The sequence below is a fragment of the Leptosomus discolor genome, chromosome 9, assembly GCF_034619465.1.
Source record: "Leptosomus discolor isolate bLepDis1 chromosome 9, bLepDis1.hap2, whole genome shotgun sequence".
NCBI classification, from domain to species: Eukaryota; Metazoa; Chordata; class Aves; order Leptosomiformes; family Leptosomidae; genus Leptosomus; species Leptosomus discolor.
The window spans coordinates 993,422-1,007,774 of record NC_141399.1 but is presented as its reverse complement, the minus strand read 5'-3'; positions in this window follow the sequence as shown (position 1 = coordinate 1,007,774).

Here is a 14,353-nt window from a genome sequence, read left to right as displayed (position 1 = left end):
TGCTTGGTGCCGCGAAACGCAGAAGGATACCGCCTCCCAGTCCAGGGTCCAATTCCCCCTGGGATACAGCAGCAGTGCTCCGCTCAGATCAATGAGCTTAAACCTATTTAAACCAGAGCAGGCTGGGGATCACGCTGATCCCGTAATCCAGGCTGATCCCATAATCCAGAAAGCCCTGGTTAGGCTGTGGCAGACCTTCACAAGGCAGACGTCCGTGGTTTCTACAGGGGAAACCCACATGCTCCCATCTTCTGCCCACCGCAGGCAGGAGGCTGGGGGGTACCTGTCACAGGTGGGGAGGGGACAGGAGCCGCGGGCACCGAGGAGCAGCGGCTCCGGCGCTGCCGTTCTCCGGAGCCCTGAGGAGCTCGGTACGAGCAGGGTGCTGGTGGCATCACAGCCCCGGCCCAAACCGCCCCGGGGTCACTCCCCAGCCAGGCTGGTCCTGCCAGGCTGGAGGGGCTGCTGGGTGTTTCACCTGGGGAGGTGGCAGGGGGACACACGGGTTGTGCCCAACGTCGGTCACCTCTGCAAAGGGTCACAAACGCTCTCTCCGTGCGCCTCCTTGCAGGAACTGAACCTGCCTGGCTGCAGGTTTTGTGCATGGCTCCATAGTGACATTGTTCATGCCAAAATGCTTCTCGCTCCACCCCATTACGGCCTCAAAGGCCATAAAAATCAGTGGAGCCTGCACAGACCCTGGGAATAACAAGCTGGCCTAATACAGGGTGCTAGAAATACATACATATGGTTTTTAACTTCAGTTTCAAGCTGTTGGGAGATTATATAATAATTTTACTACTTTGTTTGTTTGTTTTTTCCTGTACTTGTGTGAACTTCATGCTATTTATTTCAGTTGCCCTGAACGCTCACTCGTCAACAAGGAGAAATAAAAACAAAGAGAGCAAGACCCGGTACCCTGCCCTCCTGTCCCCCGAGGCTGCTCCAGCTCGGGAGGGCGCGGCGGTGCCCGCGGGGACAGGGCTGCTGCCCCCAGCCATGCCACGGCATCCCTGACCCAGCCCAGGCGCTGACCAACGGCAATCGGAACAATGCGCAGTAACGCGTTTTAAGGCACCTGCAAAAGCAAGGTACGAAGTGACACGCTATTGAGCGTCACCTCCCGGCATCCCAGATGCCGACTAAATGTCTCCTCGCGCACAGGCACGAACCATCCGTTTAACGCCAAGCACCCGATGTGCGAGCCCTGGCCCCGCACCGCAGGCGTCCGTTCCTGCACGCAGAGAGCTGCAGGACGCCTTTGTCCATAAAATGAGGTGCTTTTCTGTCGGAGCATCTTACCTTGTTACGGCAAAGAGAGAGGAGCCAGAACAAAATCACAATATACATATGTCTGCCTGTTTTAATACATATTCATATTCAAACCGTGCAGTTAGTATGCTTCTACGAGCGCTGCTTCAACAGAACCTGCGCTGGGTGACACGAAAGGGACTGCAGTCCTCCCCAGGATAATTAAGTATATACCTGTGTGTGTATATACAGGTGTCCGTGCAAGTACACAAGAGGTCTAGAAACACCCGCAGAGAGGGGTGTGAGCGCGTGTCTACATGCAGCCCCGTGGCTCACACACCATTTCGCTCACACGAATACCTGCCCTGCAACCACCAGCCCAGGCTCCAGGAATGCATCTGCGGGGCCAAATAATTAACCAGGGCAGCGAGCTTTCGCTCTGAAAACAAAGCCCAGCTACATTTATACAAACTTTTCTGCCTCACTAATTATTCCCCATTTGCAGTAATGTGTTTACCTTCTCCCTCCTGAAGTTAGTAATTTGTCCTTCTCTTCATTTAATTTCAGGTGGTTGATTTTGAGCCAACTCACCAATTTGCAAGAATCATTTTGAATTCAGGTCCTCTCCTTCAGAGTGCTCGCAGCGACTCCTCCGCTGCTGGGCTATGAAAAAACCATGATTATTTACTTTCTTCTGAACAGAAAATGACTGGTTTTACACTGTTTTCTCATCTCATGCACTGGTTTCCTCGCTGGTTCTCGGTCTCTGCCCTCATCAGCAGGGTCGATCCCCGCTTCGCGAGGCCGTACGCACGGTGCTGTTCCTGCTAAAACATCAGCACCCACCCGCACTTCTGCATTTCGCCAAGTGCAGAGTGGAAAGGTCCCACTGAAACACCCACCGCCATGGGCTACTTTCACCCAGGCGCTTTTTTTTTTTTAACATCGGAAGTTAAACAGCTGCTTTATAACGGCATCGACTGGGAAAAATCTCCCAATATCAAAATTTCAATTTAAAACATGTGTTGGCGACGGGCAAGAGTTACGCACTGGAGCACAGTGTCCCCGCGCCGCGGTGGGTGGGACTCTCCTCATGCGGATTCCCACAGAGCCACGACAGCTTGAACGGACAAAAGGGTCCAGTCACAATGGTCCTTCCAGCGGATCAAGCTATGCAATCATGATTTTTTCACTCGGTTGGTTTGTTTGTTTGTTTTTTTTAAACCCAAATTAAATTTTCTCACACATGACCGTTGCTTTAAAAGGCAACGCGGCGGAGTACAAGGTAGCGGCGATTTTTCTGAAAAGCCCTGATGTTACAGTACAGCAATTTTCACTTATGCAAACTAAGTCCAAATGAAGTAATTTTTTTTTTTTTTTATCCTGATTATTCCTTATGCATCTAAACATATGTGGCTGGCTTTTAAATCACACCCTTTCCATCAGGGTCAGTGAGGGGTCGTCCCCAGGGGAATCCAGCCCGTCCCTAGTAGAAGGAGCGAGCAGCCAAAGGTGTCTCGATAAGCACGGATGGAAACTGAACAAACAAACATAGCAATTAATGGGCAAATCAGAAAACCAAGTTGTGATTTGTTGTCCATTATCAAAATAAAGTGAAATCAGCCGGCTCGTTAATTAATTGTCACTAAGTGTGAACAGGAGCACAGCGTGTGGCCGTCCCCTGCCGAAGGCTTTCCAGAGCACAGAGGATGAGGAATGGCCAATCCACCAAGAAACGTGGAAAACTGGGAGCTTGGCCTGCAGCAGCGGGCGCTGGGGAGAGCCACGCGCGGATCTGCCACACGGGCCCAAGCCCCCGAAGCCCCACGGGGTGGCAGGGCCCTCAAGACCCACCCGAAGCCCCCGTCTGCTCCTCCTGAGCGTTAAAGGCGGCTGCAAGCGGTGGGGATGCAGCAGCCTCGAAGACACAACTGCACCATGTGTCGTCCTTGCTGCCTTCTCTCGTGCAGCCACAGGTGAAGCTGCAGCCCCCGGCACGGCGCGGCGCGGCTGCGGCACGGCACGGGCACCGGCTCGAGCCCGGCACACACCCTGGCTGGTGCAGCCCTGCGAGCAGGAGCCCATCTCTGGCCGGCAGCAAGGGCTGCTCACAGGATCCCGTTGGGAGAGCAGAGCCAGCGCACAGAGAGCATCCCCAGAGAGAGGCTCGCTTTTCTGGGAAACGAGCAAAATATGTTCTCTGGTGCCCCGCGTGACGATGGTCGTTAACCCAAGCAGGCGCTGGGTTTGGGCTGGGAGCTGCAATCACAGCATCCCAACTGCCTGGCTATAAAAAGAGACATGATTCAGATGTCAACCTAAAAAAAAAAAATAAGGTTCTCTCTAACCACAGTCAGACACAACTCGCTCACTGAGCTCACAACATCACCCGAGTCTCTCCAGGTCCCCCCGGCGATGAGAGGAGGGGGGGCTGGCGTGCTGGATCCCTGTCCCATAAGCAGCCAAAACCCAGCCGGGCTCTGCCCTCCCTTGGGACACCAACAGCCTCTGGCCCGAGGCAGTGGGATTCCACACCTGAGGTCCTGCCGTGCCCGTGTCTGCGTGGGTCGGCTGGGGTCACGGTCTGGTTTAGGGAGGCCAGGACCAGTGCACTTGTCCACCGCCCGCCTCGAAGCATCTTGGCCTCCGCTGCCCAAGTGAGACCGACCGGTGACCCGTCTGCCCCACAGCTGATGAAGAACCAAAAAATATTTTCGTTGCTGTTTTTAATGGAAAATTAAAACCTATTTTTAATAGAAAATTGCTTACTAACAAAGATGCTTCACTGAAATTTCATCACACCACTTCATACGCATAAGCATAACTGCCTGCCACACACAGCCAAAGGGGAGTCACCCAGAACGACGAGATCTAGCAGGGACAAAAAGCCCACGGGCATCTAAACCTCAAGCGCAGATCCTCAGCACTGCCCAGCTACCGCCTTTTTCCCCAGTTTCAGTGCTGGGGGAGTCAAAGGTTTTGCCCAAAATTCTTCCTACCTGCACAGCTTCACCCCCTGCATCGCTTCATCTTCTAACCGTGAACTAAACATCCTGAAGCAAGAAACCGGGTCCCAGTTTTAAAAGGTTGGACTAAACGCGATTAGAAACCTTCTGAACTCCAGGGCGGAGTGCGCAATCGGAACCAGCGTCACACCTCAAAGGTGAGAGAAGGGCAGGCGCAGCGCCGGGGCGGCTCCGTGTCCAGCCCGCGGGGCCGGGGAGCAGGGGGCCAGGGCTGCCGGGGAGCGGGTGGGGATGAGCCTCACCCCTCGGCCACACGCCGAGCTGGAGGGTGCCCTGCGGGAACGACCCCTTCTGCTGCCGGCATCAAACGCTTCCCTTCTGGCTTCACCTGCTTCCCACCCCAGATGCTGCTCCCAGCACGAAGCCTCTCCTGCGGGGGTGCCCTGCTGCCTGCCGGGCAAGCGGCCACGGCCACGCAAGGGCGAGCCAGCGCGGAGCGAGCTCCCCCCGGGCAAACCCCCCAGGGGCTGCGAACCCGCTGCGATGGGGAAGGGCTTTCCCCTTGGACGAGACGGCAGGACCTGGCGCGGGAACAACCGGTGAAGGAAACCGAGCGTTGATTCCGGGGGGTGGAGGCTCGCTGAGAGGTGGCAGTGGGACTGGGAAACCTGAGGGAGCGGGAAGGTTTGGTGTCAGGATTCACAGACGTACCGGCAGGTTTAGAGCTTCTGTCTGCAGGGCAGCTGTGAAATAATTCCCTCCCGCAGCGGGCTCTCCTGCCCTCCCACCAGCAGCCTCGTGATCTCTGCCCACCTTCCCGCCTCTGAGCCGAGGAAGCTGTTTCCCAGGCGTTGCGGTATTTTGTGTTTCAGTGTCACCCCGAGGTGACATCTCCTAACCCAGAGCAGAGCCATGAGGTCGGACCTGGTCTCCCCCACCCAAACTGGTGCTTTCCCCACTGCACCTGCCATCCTCCCACCCTCCCCAGAGCGGCGTTACCGGTGCCCAGACCTGCTGCGCTGGGGATCACACAGGGCGTTTGTTTGCTGCCTTGGCTCTGTGTCATCCCCCCTGTTCCCCCCGGCTTTCCTGCTGTCTCGACCAACGCAGAGCGGCACACTGATTCCTACGGGGTTTTATAGGAGTTGGTTTTGCTCACCGAGTTTTGATTTAATGCAAGCCATGTTGTATTTAATGTTATCGTTCATCCAGCTGCTCTCCTCGTTAGCACGTTAGTGTAACCCTTCGCTTTCAGCTATTCCAGCGGGGGGAGAAGGCAGAGAGGAGCCGTATCCACACGCAGACACACACTTGCCTCTCTGCAGTTCCTCTTCTCTTTGGTAAGCGCTGCTAGATCCCCTTCCCTGCAGGTAAACTGCTTCTGCTTCATTTGTAGATCATTTGGGTTTTTCCCAGGGAACAAATGAACATTTTTGATTTTTAGCCCTCTGCCCAATTGATTCGGTTACAGAGCAACCTGCATGGAAACCCCGGCTTTCGCCACGAGCCACAAGAAACAGGACAAACATTCACTGCTTTAACACTTAAATAAAGCATTTCAGACCTTCACTGAAAGGCTCACTGTAATACTGGTGAATAAATATGCTTTTGCCACAGAAAATATTGCCTTTTTGATTTAGAAAATGCAAACCAACAAAATGTAAAAAATTCGACCAGACATTAGATCTGGAAAGTCAATGAATAAAAAAAAAATTTGCATTGGTTCAAGAAAGCAAATACTTTGTGTAAAAGATTTCATTAACTGGGAAAACGAATTTTCCCCTGTGATAAAAGCTGAGATGGAAGATTTTCAAATCGTCCGATCCTATACCAATTTTCAGAAAAATTGAATGATTTTTCATCTTGTTCAGACTCTAAATACAAACAGAGCTGCCATTCTGTTATTTCTGACACAGAACATCAAAACAAAGACAGGAGGAATTTGACCGTCAGTGTCATCCTCTCCCAAAGTCAGAGCTTTTAGGAAAACAGCGGTAGCGGCAGCACATCCATCGACTGCGGGCGGACGGTCCGCCCTGGAAAAGAGCGAGACACGGTGAAAGAGCAGTGAACCCCTCATTATTTCCTCCAAAACGCTGCCGCTCCTGGGGGCCGAGAGCAATATTAGAATAACCCCACTGCTCTCTTCAGCACGTAAAGTAGGTGCGAACGCAAGATCGGCATCTGCCCCAAGCCAGCCGGTGCTGGCGCGTGCCAACCCGCTTGCCCGGGGTGTCCGGTCCCCGGTCGCCCACAGGGGCGCGGACACGGGTCCTGAGAGCAGCTACGGGCGCCACAGGCTGCGGCAATTCCTTTGCTTCCCACAGCCCTTCCAGCCCGACACCAACCTGATCGAGACTCCCTGTCATCTGCCAAACCAGACAACCCCCGTTTAACCCCCCTGGCCATTGCGTTTTGGGGAGGGACGTGCAGTGGGAGCCAGCGGGGAGCCCGTCCCCCCTCCGAGGCGACCCCCGTTGCTGCTGCTCCCCCATTCCCGGGAGTCGCTGCCTTTTCACACGGCTCCCGGTGACGGCCGGGAGCGGGGGGTACATTTTTGCTGTGTCTGTGATTATTTTGTTTCGAGTTTTGCCCTCCTGCCCTGGCCTGAGGGACTGCTCCGTGACTAAACTAATTTCCTCCTGAAGGGATTTTCTGCCTCAAGCAGCCGTTCCCAAAGCTCTCTGGTCCCGACCCCCCCCTGCATAGCCCAGCATCGCCCCCGGCCCCGCTGCAACAGGGGCTCCCGGGAGCTTCTGCCCCGCTTGTGGTTCCCCGGTCACCCCCGTGAGCTGCAGCAGCCGGGGCTCTGGCTCGGGACCCGCTGACCTGGGGGGGTCTGAAGAGGGTCTGGCTCCACAGCAGGGGGGACCCCGCATCCCCCCTGTGCTGACAAGCCCAGCACAAGGCATTAGCTGTGGGGGGCTGGAAAACGTGACTAGTGCCCTTCAAAATCAACCCAAAGGAAAGGTGAGAAGGGAATGAAGGAACCCACTTTATGATCGCTCACTCCAAACACACAGTGGGGGGGGGGGGGGGTTCTGCCTTGCCCACCCTGGTTCGGGCGGAGGGCTGGGACGCAGCCCAGCGCTGCCAAAGCGAAGGCGATGCTGGGCGAGCGCTGCTCAGGCAGGAGGAAGGGCGTCAACATCTTGCTCCCAAATCACCGCTTTTAAGCGCTGCCTTTGCTCCCCTCTGCTGTGACTCTTGCCCCCAGCCGGGTTATTCACAAGTCCCTGACTGCTCCCCCGTTGCCCCTTGACTCGGTGACGGAGGAGCGGAGCTGCCCAAGGGAGCGAGGGGACAGGACAGCGTGGGGAGGACACTGCGTCTCCTTCGCTGTTGTTGTTTTTTCCCTTACGTTGTCCTGTCCATGTGAACTCAGGGCTGGTGAGAGATGTGCAGCCGACAGCCCCGGAGGAGGCATTTACGGCACCCAGGGGACCAGCAGACACCCGCGGCAAAGGCTGTACCCGGCAGCACTCACCTGCGGCCAGAGCCTGCCCTGGTGCTGTGTCCGGCTGCCACAGGTCCTGCCCGGGCACCCTGCTGCATCGGGGTGGGCACGAGAGGCACCGGGCCACCAAATCCATGTGTTTTTCCTAAGCCTCCACATTGCCAGGGCTGTCTGCTCCATGCAGCCTCCACCCACGCCTCCGCAGCCGCTCCACACGCCCCGATGCCCCGCTCGGGTCTGTCACAGGCGCAGATGAAATCGCCCGCCTTTGGCACCACCTCGCGACTCGGTATAAAAGGGGGAGGGAAAAACCCTGTCTCGGGCTCCGCGCCGATGCTTCACTTACCTCTGCTCGTCGTCACACGGGAGCATGGGACCACGGCTCTGCCAGGGCTGTTCCTGCCCCACGTGCCTCACATCTCTGGCGGGACCGACCCCGCAGGGTCTCACAGAGCTCCTCACCCCTGCAAAGCCGCGGGAGGAGGTGACGCACCAATTGCCTGTGAAAGATCCCACAACAGTTTCTTAAACTCAAAGGTCTGTAAGTACGTCAGTGAAGATGCTTACCACGGGTATATCAAGCGAAAACAAAATCTCTGTCTTCAGCAAAGGTCACCATTTTAGACTTTAAGTGGTGACTTCAAGTGGTGACTTCAAAAATAAGTGATATAAAAAATGAATCTCCACAGGTTGTCAGCAGACCAGTTTGATTTATGTCTGTATTTAACATGTCATAGCTGTTCTGTCTCTCTTCTATTTCACCAAGTAATTGCTTCATTATCTTAATGCTCCAGTTATTGTGGTAGCACAGCTTTTCAGCCTGTTTCCAATGGAAATGTAATTATCTGCAGCCACACCAGTTCACTGATCAAAGGTGATGCAGAACCGACGACCTGCTCATCCGTGCATACAAATGTCTTTCCAAGTCGCCACCCAGCAGCAACCTGGCTCGTTCGCCACTGCTCGGAGAAAGCTCTTGGCGACAGCATCGCTCCTCCGACACAGAAGTTGAACAGTTCACCCAGCGGTGCGGGCGAGGGGTCAGCGACAGCTGAATTGGCACGAAAGGATCACCAGTACCACGCCAACATCCGAAGCCGGCAGGGCCAGGTTTTGCCTGACGCTCCTGCGGTGTGGAAGCACGCCCCAGGGCGGACACTTGTCTTTCCAGGGCACGGCAGATGTGGGCTCCCCGCGGGGCCGGCTCAGAGCTTTGCCTGCCGGGACCCGCGTTCCCCGGCAGCCCGGGTGGCTCGCAGCGGGTGAGTGCCTGGCCCAGGGACGCCGTCTCATTGCTCAGCCCCAGCGACACGCCATCAGCCTTCAAATGAGCTGCAGCAACGACCCAGGCCCACGGTCTCGCCCTGAAACCAACGCACCTGATTTGCATCTTCGTTAGCAGCTTGGTTAATTGCCTGACGCTGGCACTGAATGAGGCACAGGAGATGTACTCATGTTCGCTGGGATCTCTGCTTTGGGTTAAAGTACATCAGGAAGCAAAAGGCGTATTTATGTTAATCCCTAACGAATTATTTTAAAGCCCAAAGCAGCCCAGGGCCGGGCGGCTGCAAGGCAGGAGCGACCGCTCGCGTTAGAGCTGGTTTCTAACTCCCTTCTCACCCCGCAGTGCTCAGGCACCTGGATGTCGGAGCTGAACCCCCAGAGGTGGGATTTGTGTTCCTGGGGTGAGCTGCCTGACCCCCTCTTCCATGAAAAGCCCCCTTCGGGGAAGGCTGCGGGTGCTGGCGTAGAAATTAAACACGGGGTGCAGAGAGTCTCCAACGTAACAGGGCAAGATTAAACTTAGATACAGCACCTGCCTCAGCACATTACGGCAGTAATAATAATAATAATAATAATCATCATCATCAGCATCAGCAGCAGCAGCAGCAGCAGCACCCGCAGCTGCCTCAGGACAGATGAAACCGTGCTGAGCCCCATTTCACCAGCAGGTTGTTGGTTGCTTCACCAGCCTGCAGCACCAGGCTTTTCAAAGAGGAAGGGGGAAAAGAGGCTGATGTTATTCCGGCGTTGGAAAACACTCTGCGGTTTTGCTGGGTTAGGAGCACGGTGCCTGGGAAGCTCTGCAGGTGCAGGATGTATGTGCACAAATCCCCACCAGCTTTGCAGCAACTATCGCCCAATTCATTCTTCGTTTTGAGTAATTACCCCTAATGGTTAGATTCGTTTCATTTTCCCCCATTTTGCCCCTGAAGACCAGCAGATCCGTGGCTGGTAAAAGTCAGAGTAACTCAGCTCACCCTTGACAGGATTAACTCGAGTTTTACTCCACTTGGAAAAAAAACCCAGAACGGCCTCATTTCACAGTGCTCCACTCTCATTCTCACAGACATTTTTATATGCCACCTCCTGCTCCCCGATGCCCCCTGTGCTTGCCTGCACCCTCTTTGGGGACTGATTTACTGTCCCCCTGCCTTGGCTGACGGGGCTGTGCCCAGGGCAGCCCTGCCACCCGCACGGCGCTGCTCCCTGCTTTGGGAAGAAGCGTTCGAAGGTTTTGGGGAATTGAAAATGACTCCTTATTTTCTGGGTTCCCATCAGCTGGACTTCGCTATTTCTTTGCTACCTTTTTCCATATCTAGGAAAAAAGCTCCCCCCCGATAGCCCCCCAAGGCTGGCAGCGCCCTGCACTGCACCCTCCCCCCTTCCCTGCCCCACAGACAATGGAAGCGCTGCGGGTCCAGCTGCTCTCTGCCCAGGGAGCACCCCCGGGTGAGGGGAGAATCAGGCGTGGGGGGGAAAAGGGCACAAAATCCCCTTAATGCCCACAGGGATGAGGGAAAGTGCTCGCTGGGCACTGGTTTGCAAAATCCTGAAAAAGCCTTTAAAAACCCCACAAAGTAAACAGTTCATTGTCCAGACCTGGGGTGACCCCAACATGAAAAAGCAAAACGAACATTTGGAAGTGGGAGGCCCAGCCTAAACTCGCTGCTGCGGAAAGGCTATAGACCGGCGGCAACGCGGCCCGAGGCGGCAGGGCAGACGGCTTCTCTCGCCCAACGCCTCACGGTGCCTTAAAAGCTGCCGTTTGCGCAGCGCGTTCGTGCCGTCCGTCACCGAGCTCTCTGGCGGAGCCGGCATTCGAGGGGAATCTGACTCACGGGGCTGAAAAATTCCTCCCTGTCCTCCTGACTCTGACTTGCAGCAGCAAAACCGAAATTCACTCTTTATGAAATCCTTTCCCGAGTTGTACGAGAAACTCGGTTCAAACAAGACGCTTCTGGGGGGCCAAGTCACCAGAACCAAACAGGCCTTCAGGGGGGCTCTCTACAGCCTGTTAAGCTGTTTATGGAAAATTAAACATTTTGATAACTATCACTGTTTTAACACGTGACAGGCTGTAGTGGCATGGGGGGAATGGCCATTTTCCACCAACAGCAAAACCTTTCTCCCTTCCATGCCTTCCTGTAGCTCCAAAACTGTGTCGAGGCCGAGTCCTGCCTGTGGGAACCACACGGGGAGGGGGAGGCAGTGATGGGGGGACACCCAAACCTCTGCCCCAGCCACGCAACCCCTGCACCAGTTCCAGGGGCCGGGGCCGGCCTGCCGAGCTTTCTGTCCGTGTTTGCAGCCAACGGGCATGGAGGCGGCAAGGAGCTACTTGTCCGTGCAGAACCCAGCTCACCCTTCGAGCCCCCCAGCCGTGCCAAGCGCCCGCACCACGCACGTCCTGCCCGGGCAGCGGTTTTGGGGCACCAGGACAGCCCTGGCCCCTCCATTCATGCCACCACCTCTGCCCCAGCCAGAGCCACGAGCTCTCCCACGCGCAAGCGGGGTGGCTGGGCTGGCACAGGGGTGCTGCAGGGGTACCCCAGCCTGGCCTGAAGCCCCAGGAGCACGGAGCCAACCCTGGAGGGAAGCAGCAGCACCGGCCAAGGAAAATTCTAAATAACCCTGCCCTAATCTGCAAAACCCGACCTGATGGGAACGCTGCAGTTCCGGCACAAAGGTGCTTTGATGCAGCAGCTTCCAGACCAGAAACTGTGGGATTTGTAAGTTGGGATAGAAATCCATAGTTTTGTTCAAAGCAGAGCCAATATCTGAGTCACCTATGCAACATACCTACGCTACAGAGAAGTAATTTGGTCTCCTGGGGGACACTCCTAGAACGCAGATGGGTTTACTTTTGGTAGCTGCACGCTCCGATCAAACACGCTGCGGCGAGGCTCCTGGATTCATTCAGACTAGTGACGTGCAGAAGCTGTGCTTGAGCTGAAGCATTTGGGGCTTACAGATCACTCACCGAGGTCTAGTCTCCAAAACAATGCTGGTCTCCCTCTTTTGGAAATCAGGTTCGTGGGTACTTTCAGCTTGGTTTGTGGGTGTGTTTCCAGAGGACCACAGAACAGTTTGGGTTGGAAGGGACCTTGAAGACCACCCAGTCCCACCCCCCTGCCACGGGCAGGGCCACCTCCCACCAGACCAGGTCACTCCCAGCCCCATCCAGCCTGGCCTTGAGCCCTGCCAGGGAGGGGGCAGCCACAGCCGCTATGGGCAGCCCGTGCCAGGGTCTCACCACCCTCACAGGGAAGAATTTCCTCCTAATATCTAATCTAAATCTTCCCTCTTTCAGTTGAAACCATTTGCCCAGTCACCAAATCATTTTCAATTCAATAAAATGGGGCTTAATAACTTCTGAAACAAAAGCAAGCTCCACCCCACCACACATATTTAGCAGTGACAAAGGAACAACGGCATTGAAAAAACAGCCCCTGCCAAAGAGACAGCCACCAAAGCGACTTTATCGTAGGTCAGATGGATCATTGGGTGCAAAACAGTTTTAATAAACAAACTTACTGTCTACCTTCACACATGTGAGTGCACACGTGTTGAGGAAAGACAGTTTCCACCTTCAACTAGAAATCCTGTTGCTCTAGTATTTATTTTGCCAGCATATGGGTTAAAAGCAAGGCATCCTGATGTTTAAGAACTTTAGTTAATTTAAATCTTAAGCTAAGTATAATGTGGCAGCCTCCCTTTTCAATAAGATAATGTTTCTCGCTATTGATTATTATTTCATAGACTCAGAGATCACCTCAAAGATATGCTGGATCTATAAGTGTGTTCAGACATATTCTTCTAATTTCACTGTTGTGCTAAAACTTCATTTAAGCTCGCAAAAGCTGTTCAAAACAGCCTTGTTTAAGTTTCTACGAATTAGATTTTGTAAAAAAAATACGTCTAAAACCCTTTTCTCAGGCAGATCCTCCGTTCCTGATCACAAAAACCAGACTGGAGGCTCTGGAGGAGAGGGCTCAGAGTGCTGGGGAGGACCTGCCCATGTGGAGTCCTTGGGTTGTCCCAGCCCACCGAGGGCCGGGATGTGGTAGCAGAAACCACCGCTGCTGAGAAAGGATGTGAATTCCTGGCGGCTCCGCTCGCCTCTCAGAAACAAATTTCCTGTTCTGCCCCGCCGGGAGCAGCGATGCTGGCACCGTCGCTCGGGCGGGACGGGCTGGACTGCTGCGCCGGTGCGTTGTGACCCACCAGCACCAAACTGGTGAGGGTGGGACCGGCTCAGCGAAGCCTCGGGCATGCCTGCGCTTGGCCACCGAGGGTCTGTGCTGGAAGCACAACACAGCGCTAAACAAAATAAAAACATCTTGATTTCGTTCAGTCTGTGGGGCTGCAGTCGTGCCCTCAGAGCTCCGTTTCCTGAGAGCACCCCAAGAAGGAAAAGTGAAACGTCTCCCCACGCCAGGAGCGCCTCCCCGATCCATAGGACCTGGCCCCAGGGAGCAGGGGAGGCTCTCGCCTGCGCCCTGGCTCTGCCGGCAGCTCCGGGCAGCCACGGCGCAGGGTCGGCCGCCGCGGCAGCCTCGGGAGGCGGAGATGCCGCAGGCAGCGCCGCGATGATTTTACGAGCTCTCGGTGGCTCGTATCTACCACCAAGTGCTCGTGAGTCACTGCCACGGGGCTGCTCCTCAGCTGAAAACAAGACTTGTCTGGTTTGGCCACGTGGCTTCTTTACGAGCACATTTGCTAATAAATTATTTCCCTGGTGGCAGCCATCCCCCCCAGACGGCCGGGACCCGGCTCCTTCTCCTGCCAGCGACCGCTTGGCTCTGGGCTCCCACCGAAGCCAAAACAGGACCAAGGCTGCAACGAGCCGCCGTGGCGATGCCCTCGGACCCCCTGGAACATCTGCAACGCCGTCTGCCTCACCGGGGCTCATCGCAAGGAGAGCTGAGGTGGTGCCTGGGCACCGCACAGGTCTTCCGACTGACGAGGTATTTTAAGGAATCTTTCAGGAATGAGATGACATTTTCACGAGAAAAACTCTCCTGTCTCCACAGTGAATGAATCTATGAGAGGTCTCTAGCTTTACAGCTGTTTGTAATCACGAGTCGTTGCCCTTCCAGTCATCAAGAGCTTCACTGAAATAAATACCCTTCATTCAGCTGCTGTTGTGAACAGCACCAAATAAAGCAGTCAAGCGTTTCTTCCAGCAGCACTAGAAACCTAAAAGCCACCAAAACAAATCCCAAATCCGCGCTGGACATGGTGATGCTACTGCTGAAACACTGGTGGTGAGGACAGAGCTCTGTCAGGAGCGGGTGTGGAAACACCGCTCCCCAGGAACAGCCCATCGGGTCACCAGCACAGCACCCCGTGGCGTTTCTGCCGGCGTACTCGGGTTTGGCATCTGGCTCCCGTC